Source organism: Lygodium microphyllum, chromosome 9 (genome assembly GCF_053477565.2).
Source record: "Lygodium microphyllum isolate KBCC chromosome 9, Lygodium_microphyllum_v1.1.10, whole genome shotgun sequence".
In the NCBI taxonomy this organism is placed as follows: domain Eukaryota; kingdom Viridiplantae; phylum Streptophyta; class Polypodiopsida; order Schizaeales; family Lygodiaceae; genus Lygodium; species Lygodium microphyllum.
The window spans coordinates 74,597,883-74,607,800 of NC_141143.1; positions in this window are offsets into that span (position 1 = coordinate 74,597,883).

Below are 9,918 nucleotides of genomic sequence, written 5' to 3' on the forward strand. Positions count from 1 at the left end.
AGGACGAGAGAAGAGGATTTTTCACAAACTGAATGGAACTCGATTATGCCTGGTTGATGCAGGAGAAGAAATCGATGGGAGTAGCAGAAACAGGAGTAGCAGATCGACCAGTGCATCTGGTACTCGAGAGTATGAAAATTCAAGTGATGGGTTGTGGCAAAAGCCTTGACCTTTTGGCTTTACTATCTTGATGGACCATCAACCACCGTGTGTGATTCACAATACAATAGTGAGGCTTTGTTTTATCCTGCAGATAAATTCAAAAGATTTATGAATGCATCTGTAAGGATTATCAGCGCATAATTGGCAATCAATACATCACCTTGATCATACCATAGCGATTGTCATTCAAGTGCTTACCAGCAGACAATACATCTTATTGATCATACCATCAACTGTCATTCCAGATTTGTTTTTCAATTCTGGTGACATATAGTCAACATGGACGTGCATCAAACAGTGTTTGTTCAGAGCCTTGAAGTACCAACATTACTGTCACTGACCAGAGTATAGTGGCCAAGTTTTTTTAATCCTTAACAGCAGCACAGCATCAGAATTGGTTCTTGAACTTTGTTTCCTTGATCCTGAAGACCCAGCTATCAGCCTCTAATGAAGACACAGAGTGTATTACAGAAACTGAGCCTGTTTTGACCGCTTTCTATCTCTATCATGATGAGTTGAAGATGAATATATGGAAGCAAATAATATAGATTTACCAGAATTATGGAGAGTTATGATTCCCACATATCATCAGGAAAATAAGAGCTTATTCCTTACTGTTATGACTGCTGGATGTTTGTTCCTTCAGCCAATAGAGTACAAAGTGCCTTACTTGACTCTCTTTATAAAACAACTTCTTGTATTCTGTGTTTCGTTAGACTTCATCAATTCCAAACTTTATGATCTCGTTTACAAGCACATGATGAAGTAATCAATCAGCTTCGGGTTCTTTTACAGTGACAGAAATTGACATGCTAGTCTATTTTGAAGAGTAAATCCACATCCTCTCTTGAAAGTAACGACCAATAAAAGAGGTCTACCACAAAAGGCTGCAGAAAAAGGTTAAGGACATGTCCTGAAATTATTTAAGGTCCTCTGTGGTTGCGACATTGCTTTCACAAACCCTTCGACAACGGGTAGTAATCCTTAACCGTCTGCTTATTCAACTCTCTAAAATCTACACATATTCGTATCTGGTTATTTTTCTTCTTCCTGATGACAACTGGTGAACACCATTATGTGTGCTGTATAGGGAAGAGTAAACCAACTTTCCTTAACTTCTGTAACTCCTCAAACAGCCCGTCCCTCAATTCAAAAGGCATACACCTTACCTTCTGATGCACAGGACGACTGCCTTCTTTTACAGGAATAGTAGCCAGGCTAGGAGGAATGCCTCTCAGCTCATCATAACTCCAATCAAAGATGTCGCACAATTCTTGAATCAAGGACACATAGTCCTCCCTTTCTACTGAACTGAGCATGGAACCTAATTTAATTGGCTGCGAATCATTCGGTGTGCCAAGGTCCAACTCAATCACATCCGCGTCTCTTATCCTATCTTGAGGCTCTATCGGCTCATTTAGAGTTATCTGATAAATATCCTCTGTAGTGGATCCTTTTTTAGATTCATCACTGGATGATGTCTCACTACCAAATGGATCATCTATTGTTTCTAATTCAGTAGAGGATAAAGGAGCTCTCTCACTCTAAGGAGACTCAGGGTAAGCATCGACTATTACTCGATTAGCACCTCTACCTAGAACCACTCGACTGGCGGGTATATCGACTTGACAGTCTGTTTGTAAGATCCAAGGCCTACCTAGCAAGACTTGATAGCTAGGACATCCTACAAATCTTATCACCCTAAAGTCCAAGAAGCATTCTACATTTGCAACTGTAACATGGACTTTAGTAACGCAACCTTTTGGTTGCCTCTTAGACTATCATCAGCCATTCTAAGAAGGGTGGAGCTATCTTTTTGGATGCCTAGACCCAACCTCTCCATCAACTCTGAACTCATGATATTGACGGAGGACCTAGTGTCTACGATAGCATGCTCTACTAATATTCCATCCACGTATGCTGGAACCCTAGGGCAATTCTTCTCAGCATGATCAAACCAATCTTCCCCTACTCGTACTATGCCCAAAGGTTCTACAATATACCCAATACGCAGGATCTTCTTGAATTCCTTGCATACTCTTGGAGATAATTTAATCAATTATAAGAGGTTTACATCTGGTTTGACTTCGCAAAGAGAACTTGCTAAATCAAAATCATGATAGGTAGTCAAAGCTCTCTTTTCTCGCCACATCATCCTTTCTTTTGGTCTCGGGACCGGCTTTGGTGCTTCTTTTTTAGCTCTTGCCTTCTTTCTTGGCACTTCCTCATCCTTCTTAGGATCGACTTTTTTGTCAACAGGCCTTAGAGGTCCACCTTCCACGCTAGGATTCAGGACTTGCGTCCCCTTATCCCCTTGCTTAGGGTTTCCCTCGACCGGTTTTGCATTATCCTTATCAACCTCTTTAGCCTTTTGGCCTCTTGTCACGGCTCTTAGGTTAGAGGTTTCAGCGGCATTGACGCGCACAGCCTCGATAAGGCTAACTCCATTGCCTTGTGGCAACTCTTCTATAGTGGTATTTCCCCTTTGCAGTATTTGTCTTGGTCCATCATTTTGCTGGAGGTTATTACCTTGCGCTCTATGATTAACTGGACCTGGCTGTTTACCCCCTTGTTGGAGGGAACTAATCTTACTCCAACAGGTAGCAGCTAAGTGGCCCCACTTCCCAGAAATATCACATTTAACATTTGGACAGTTTCTAGGGAAATGTTGTCCGCCACACCACTTACAGCTGAATCTTAAGGGCCCACCCTCTTCAAGGCACTCCCTATCAGATTCTATTGCTTCTTTAGGAAATTGACGTCAACAGCTATTTGCCGATATTGTTCAGAAATCATGTCAGTGTAGTGCTTCATCATATTCTTAACTTCGCGAAGGACATTAGAGGCACTCGACTCATAGCCTTGATCATCTATCCATCGTTCCATTGGCCTAACAATTTGATTGGGCATTGGTTGTTGACTCACAGGAACAACATTAGGGTTTGAAACTTGGCCTCCAACATTTGGTGGAGCCAACTAACTAGCCATAGGCATAGTCACACTGGAAGGAGCTGGCAGCAAAGGTACATTTTGAACCATGCTTCCTCTCCCATTAGGGTTATTCATAGGCATCCCTTGACTTCCATTTGTCAATGGTAAATTTCCTCCAGGTACTAAACCCGCATTAAGATTTATTCGAGAGGAGTAGGCCGTTTGTAATCGTGACTCTACTCCTTCTGCCCGTGTAATGGCGGTATCTATATCAGCCAAAGCCACACTGCTCAATTGTACCTGAATATTGAAATCCAATCCATGCAAGAAGTATTGCAATTGGGCAGCCGACAGAATAGGAATGTAAGTTTGTAACTTACGAAACACTTCCTTAAGCTTCTTGGCATAGGCTTTCACATTCTCATGGGGATCTTGGCGTGTTACATTCAAAACACGCAACCAGTATTGGCCACCTCTTTCAAGGGCATATTCTCCTCAGAAAGCTGCATAAAACTGATCGATTGTGATGATGGTTCCAGTCTCTATGCTATGATACCATACTACAGCCCTTCCTTTTAATGTCATGTTAAAGAACATCATAAGATGTCCCTCATCTTGGATGCGATAATTAAACATTAATCTTTGGAATTCACAAATGTGAAACTCCGCATCTTCTTCAGCTAACCCATTAAAAATGGGCAAAGGAACTCCTAAAGCTGGTAGATCTGGCGTCCCTGTAGGAATTGCAATCGGTTGTGCCATGACGACAATCGGATTGACAATAGGAGTTGAACTGATGGAATCACACCCCCACTTGAAGTGGGTTGACTTGGTGGAAGAGAGGAAGAACTTACGCTTCCTCCTGCACCTAAAGGACTATGTGCAGCAATTGGGTTACTAAGACCACTGCCTTTTATGCGTATCGGGCTACTCCTTTGAGGAGAATAGCGACTTACAATCTCCAACCGTTGTCTAGCCCTCTCAGCACGTTCTGCTTTTTGTATTTTGGCTTGACAGTCCTTGTCAAAGGACATAAACCAACTTTTTGGTCCCTAGAAACCCTAGATTCGAGAACCACCACTTGTTCGTAGCTCCCGGCAAACACACCACTGATGGGACCTGAAATGGGCCGGCACTGGCTATGGCACTAGCCGCACCTCATGCTCATAACAAACAAACACACCCTCACGGCCTCGCAGGCTAGGAGCGTCAATCTACTACTAAAGGACGAACTGTCCTAAAGCCTAATCTATGCGTTTATAGTTTTATAGTTTTGTAGTCCAACGTTTCCCTTTCTATAAACTCCTCAGAGGGAGAACCCTCACACATCGGCCATAAATGCCACGATAATCACATACATGGGAGGCAACCTCTCGGTAGAAACACCACGGCCCCACTGCAGCTCTCCTACATCGCAGGGATTAGCCCCTTGATGCACTGCTCAACATATAAACAAACGAACAAACTCCACTATTTCATTTCGAATCCAGGAGATATACCATGTTTCCTCACCAAATAATCCCATAAGAAACGAACGTCTATCCTACGGCTTAAGATGCCTTTTCACACTCAAACGTGGGTCATTGTCATTGAAAACGGGTGCTATGCATCCAGGTTTTATATTCCAATACCATGATCATCATGCACATGAAAACTGAATGATTCTAAAGTGCTCAAATATTATTTTAAATCAAAAACACGCGGTGCACAACCAGGCTTTTAATGCATTTACTAACCGTTGCGACGATGAAAGGATAGCACCGAGAAAATACTCGTGCTACTATCCTCTTAATTAACATACCACGAACTCCATGACATGATATGCATCAGAAAATCAGCAACAATCAACAGGCAAATCACACCATTCAAACATCCCAACCCCCTACGTTTAGGTATTGCTTTCGTTGCACAGGTGTAGAGGTTCATTTTGTCATGTTCTGATGTATAAAAAGTGATAAATCACAAACTTTGACAAAGAGATAGGGAAAAATGAGGCTAAACCTCATGCTTTGCCACTACTATACATCCATAAACAATCACTATATTTTTCCTTATTTTTCCAAGATGTATTTTTATTTTTTCTCTTATTTTCCCCATTTTCTTTGATTTATTTGGCAATAAAATATACGACTTTCTGGTTTTTCTTGTTCCAATCACTTGAGCATACTAACATTCAATTTATCTTCCATATTCCCCCCATGGGAACACTTTTTACCCACCCGAAACGGAAAAACTACCATTTTGCCACTTAAAAACCGCATTTCGGGTTTACGAGAATTAAATAAAGCATGTAAATCATTGCAAAATCAAAATTTTCTGATGAACAACAATTACTCATGATGCAAATAGCACACAAATAAATTTTCATCCAATAAGAACATAATTATTATCATAAACTATCAAAAATCCTTCATTTTCTTCATAAAAATGGTCATACCGTGTTTTTACGTAACCCGAGATACCTTGAATGACTGCATAACCAGCAGACAGAGCCTCCATTGCTCTCAATCCAATGCTGTTCATCAATCTTCAGCATCTCCATCAATCTTCATCACCATTTCCTTCATTCTCCCTCCCCGGTTCCTTCATCAAGATGGTACACATGAACAGCCCATAGGGAAGAGAGAGAGGGAGGAGAGAGAAAGACTAGAATCTGTTCTCTTCATCCGGGCAGCCATTCCTCACACGAAGACAGGCGATAAGATCAGCCAAGAAGGAGAAGATTAGCCCCAATGTCTATTGCATGGGGTGCTCACAGCCAGGAAATCATCCATCATGAGGATGGAGCACAAATTTCGGCCGGCCTGTTGCTTCACGTCGTACTCATCTTCACATTTTTTCTTCATATCTTTTGATCATAAAGTTTGGGGGGGGGAGGGGGGGGGGGGGGGGGGGGGGGGGCGGGGGAGGGGGGGGGGGTTAAAATTCCAAAGGGCACCCCCCCTTTGGTCCAAGTTGTGGCCACCCTTTCAAATCTTGGCCATTTGTTGGCTCCTTCCTCGTCCGGACTCCAATTCGAGCTCTGAAAAATCCTGGGCGTCCAACTTGATATCCCACACTGACTGGCAGCTCTTGACATCCTGCACGGCAGTCGAAAAAATTATCAAAAATCCACAAGTGTCGCTCGGGTGCCTTTTAAAAGCTGTCTTTCACTTGGTGCTTAAAATCGTCCTAGCTGCAACCGCCGCCTTCGATGTTAAATATTTTTCCCCTAAATTCTGGATTTTTTAGCAAATTTTAGGCACATCCCGGGCTCAAAACTCCGCTCTCACAACCTCTTGTTAGAAATCTTGATGATGATGCAACTCAAAAATCGCAGGAACAGTTGGAAAAATCTAACTTTAAACATGAGTATCTTACAAGCTATGCAACCGCCAATGTGGCTAGGATATAAAGAGCCCCCCAAGAACAAATGGAATAACATTTTAATTTGCAATAGAAAAGGATATATTGCTAGTGATTATCACATCCAGGAAGATTAGGAAGGGAGATATATCCTATGTCTTATAGTTAGGTAGCAACAGGAACAAGGAAAGCCTAAACCTATGAGCTAGTGATTGGAAAGAAGAACCTACTAGGTAGTGTTTCGAAAGAAGGACTTGTGAAGGCCAATGTATTTTGAATTTGATAAAACTCAATTTATCTGATGATGGGAAAGATGGAGATATTCTAGTCCATAAGAGATCTAGCGAAAGGAATACTGACATTGAATCTCAAAGTGTAGCAAAAGTTTAAAAAAGGGAAAATAGGTTGTAGATGAGATAGAGACTAGCAAGAAGGCTAGACAAAAAGAAGTAAAATTTGGATGAGAGATTTTGCCTTAGGAGTCAATCAGATTTTATATGACTTTCTTGAGGATCGTAAAAGCAAAAATGATGATGTTATATATGGACAACTATTGCACATGAGTTCATCCTTGATAAGAAAATGGCATGGGCTAGTTAGTATCAAAAAATGGAGAATGAGAGTTGAGAATGTGGGGGTTGTATACTTGTCAAATATGAAAGACAAGATGAGATTGAGAAGAGTACAAGTTTTTTGTTTGTGGATATATCTAAATAGCTATGGCCCTGTGTATTTTTTATATTTATCTAAAATATAATTTCTCTCTTTGTGTGCTTCTTAAGGCCTACTGTACATGTATGGTGTATATAGCATATGTACTTATGAGTGTTTGTAGGCCTAAATCTACTAGGGATTCATGAAAAGAGAAGACGAATGAAAGAAAGAAATAATGGAATAATGACTCTTAAATATATGATACAATACAAGAAACATATTTCTTTGGTAAAACCATGTGAGGTCTCCTTAATTACAACCATACAAATACGTTTAGTCCTCGGCTACAATAGTAGGTAAAGATATCTTTAGATTTGTCCCAAAAATAACTTCTTACATGCAAGCCTTTCTAGGCTTAAGTCACTCGTAAAGAGATCAAATCACTTATCCTTTACTTTATCCCTATTAATCACAGCAATAAATCACTTTTTATTTGTCTAAACCTCTAGTAGTGACTCAAATCTCTATTTGTAACCATTTACAACAATTCAACCTACTTTCACTACTTTTGTTGTGTGTTTTCATCTAGTCTTGTTATGTGTTCGTGTATGTGTATTGGAGCAATGCTTTTGAAAATGTGTAAGAAACATGATGTGGGTCTACTTGTGTGTATGTGCACACGCATGTGTGTGTTCTACTTGAGTGTATTATATATGCTTGCTTGTGTTCCATATAAATAGGGGCTAGAATATCCTGTCCCCAAAGGAACCAAAAAAAGAAAAACCCATGCATTCATGTGAAGCCAATAGGGAAGAGAAGGTGGTGGAAGACAAAAATTGAGAGATCCAAAATGAGCATGGAGAGAGGAGGGAAAAAATCAAAGAATATCTTGAGAAATAGGGCCATTGAAGTCAATGGGTGCATGCAAGCCAACACAATGTTGCTTTTTGAGGGTTGAGGTCTCTTGGAAAGGGTAAATATGATGCAAGTCCAAAGGGTTGAAAGCACCATGAAGATTGGAAGTAGCTCATCCTCAACATTTTCTCCCATGAGGTCTTGAAGACCTTAGGGAGTTGGGATCTATGGCTCTCAACAATGCATTCAACACATGGAAACGATCATGACTGGTACTTTTTAAGAAAGTACACCCAACCAAACAAATAAACCCAACCAAGATTGTAAACAAAGCCCATTAAAAAGTGGATTGGATGCCTATTACTAAATAGTTTTCGGAAAGTGAAACCAACTGAACAAGTAAACCTAGCTAACTTTGTAAATCTAACCAATCGAAAAGTTAGTTGGCCACCGGTTTTTCATCACAACATATTGCATGGACCCCACCAACCTCGTCAAGGAGCAGTAGTGAAAAAAAAATTGGGGTACAGCGCAACATTCAATAGAGTGACATGGACTCCCAAAACTCTAGTGGTTTGTAAGCTAAACCAAAAGTAAACCCAACATAAGATGTAATCTTGGCCAATATAGTAAACTAGACCAACCAAAATCCAAAGGTTGTTCAAAATTTTTATTACAAAAAATTCTTTCAATATCACTAATAGAACATTTCTACACATAAGCTATGCTAAGAAATGTTTGTAATGAAGTTTTGAGGTCCTTATTTCAACCATACCTAAGCTTCTAAAGTTGCAATCTCCATGTTCTATAAGCTATGGCTTCCACATCAAGGTACACTTCTCTCTCTCTTCCTCTCATGTTTCTAATAGATTCATTGTGACATTGTCATAATGTTTTGGTGATATATGCCTATATAGTGTATGGGTATGGACTATGGAGAGCGATCTTGAGATTAAGAACCTCAACATAGATGAAGAAATGTTAAACAAATTATCAAGTGACAAGGCTAAGATATATGAATTCTTTGCTTAAGGTAATGATTTGACAACACAAGAAAGTAGTAGTATTGCACCAAGCCCACTCATTTTTACCTCATCAGCATACTTCTCTTTTGATATAGAGAGCTATAGCATGATGACAAGTAATTTGAAAGGGGGGAAGCCATTACATTAGGGATGCTCAAATAACACAACAAAAGGGATTCTCTAAACTTGAAGAAGTGGAGAAGGATGAAAGAGAGTCTTTGCACTAATACAAATGATATTGGACAAGTTGTGTTGGCTTTGAAATCAAAACCATAATTTCATATTGTATGTGTAGACGATTGGGAGAGCATCATCTTTGCAAACCATATAAAAAGGGTTACAAGTTCTCACAAATGTGTCAATATGACAATCAACTCTATGAAATCCAAGTGGTGCATTGATATGAGAAAGCATGGCATTCCTCTTCCCTATGTGAAAGAGCTCATTAACTCTTGTACTTACAAGGTATCTACAAAGTCCCATGGGTCTAATGGTTTAAGAGTGCTTTGAGCATCAATGCTATTGCTACCTTGTAGGAAAACTTTTCAAGGATGATTGGAGAGTGATGTACTTGGAAGCTCTTTGTCTGGGAGACCAAAATAAGGTATTTGTCATTATAATTTTCATATTTATGTGCTACAAATATTATTAATGTGATAAAGCACTTTTGTTTCCTATAGGTGTTACTATTCCAATATTTAAATCCTCATGCAAAAGAGGATAAAGATAAAACATTTATATTGATTATCCAAGATTAGTGGATCTTAGAAATGAGCAAGATATTCTCCAAGAATAATGCTTGGGCAATCGATAGTACATTTAAGACCGATTTTTTTATCTTCCACTTTATGCAACCATTGTACCCAACTAGCACGGAATAGGCATCAGTGTCTAGTTTATATTGTGCACAAGTTACAATGGTTCCAACTAGGAGATTGTGGCTTTG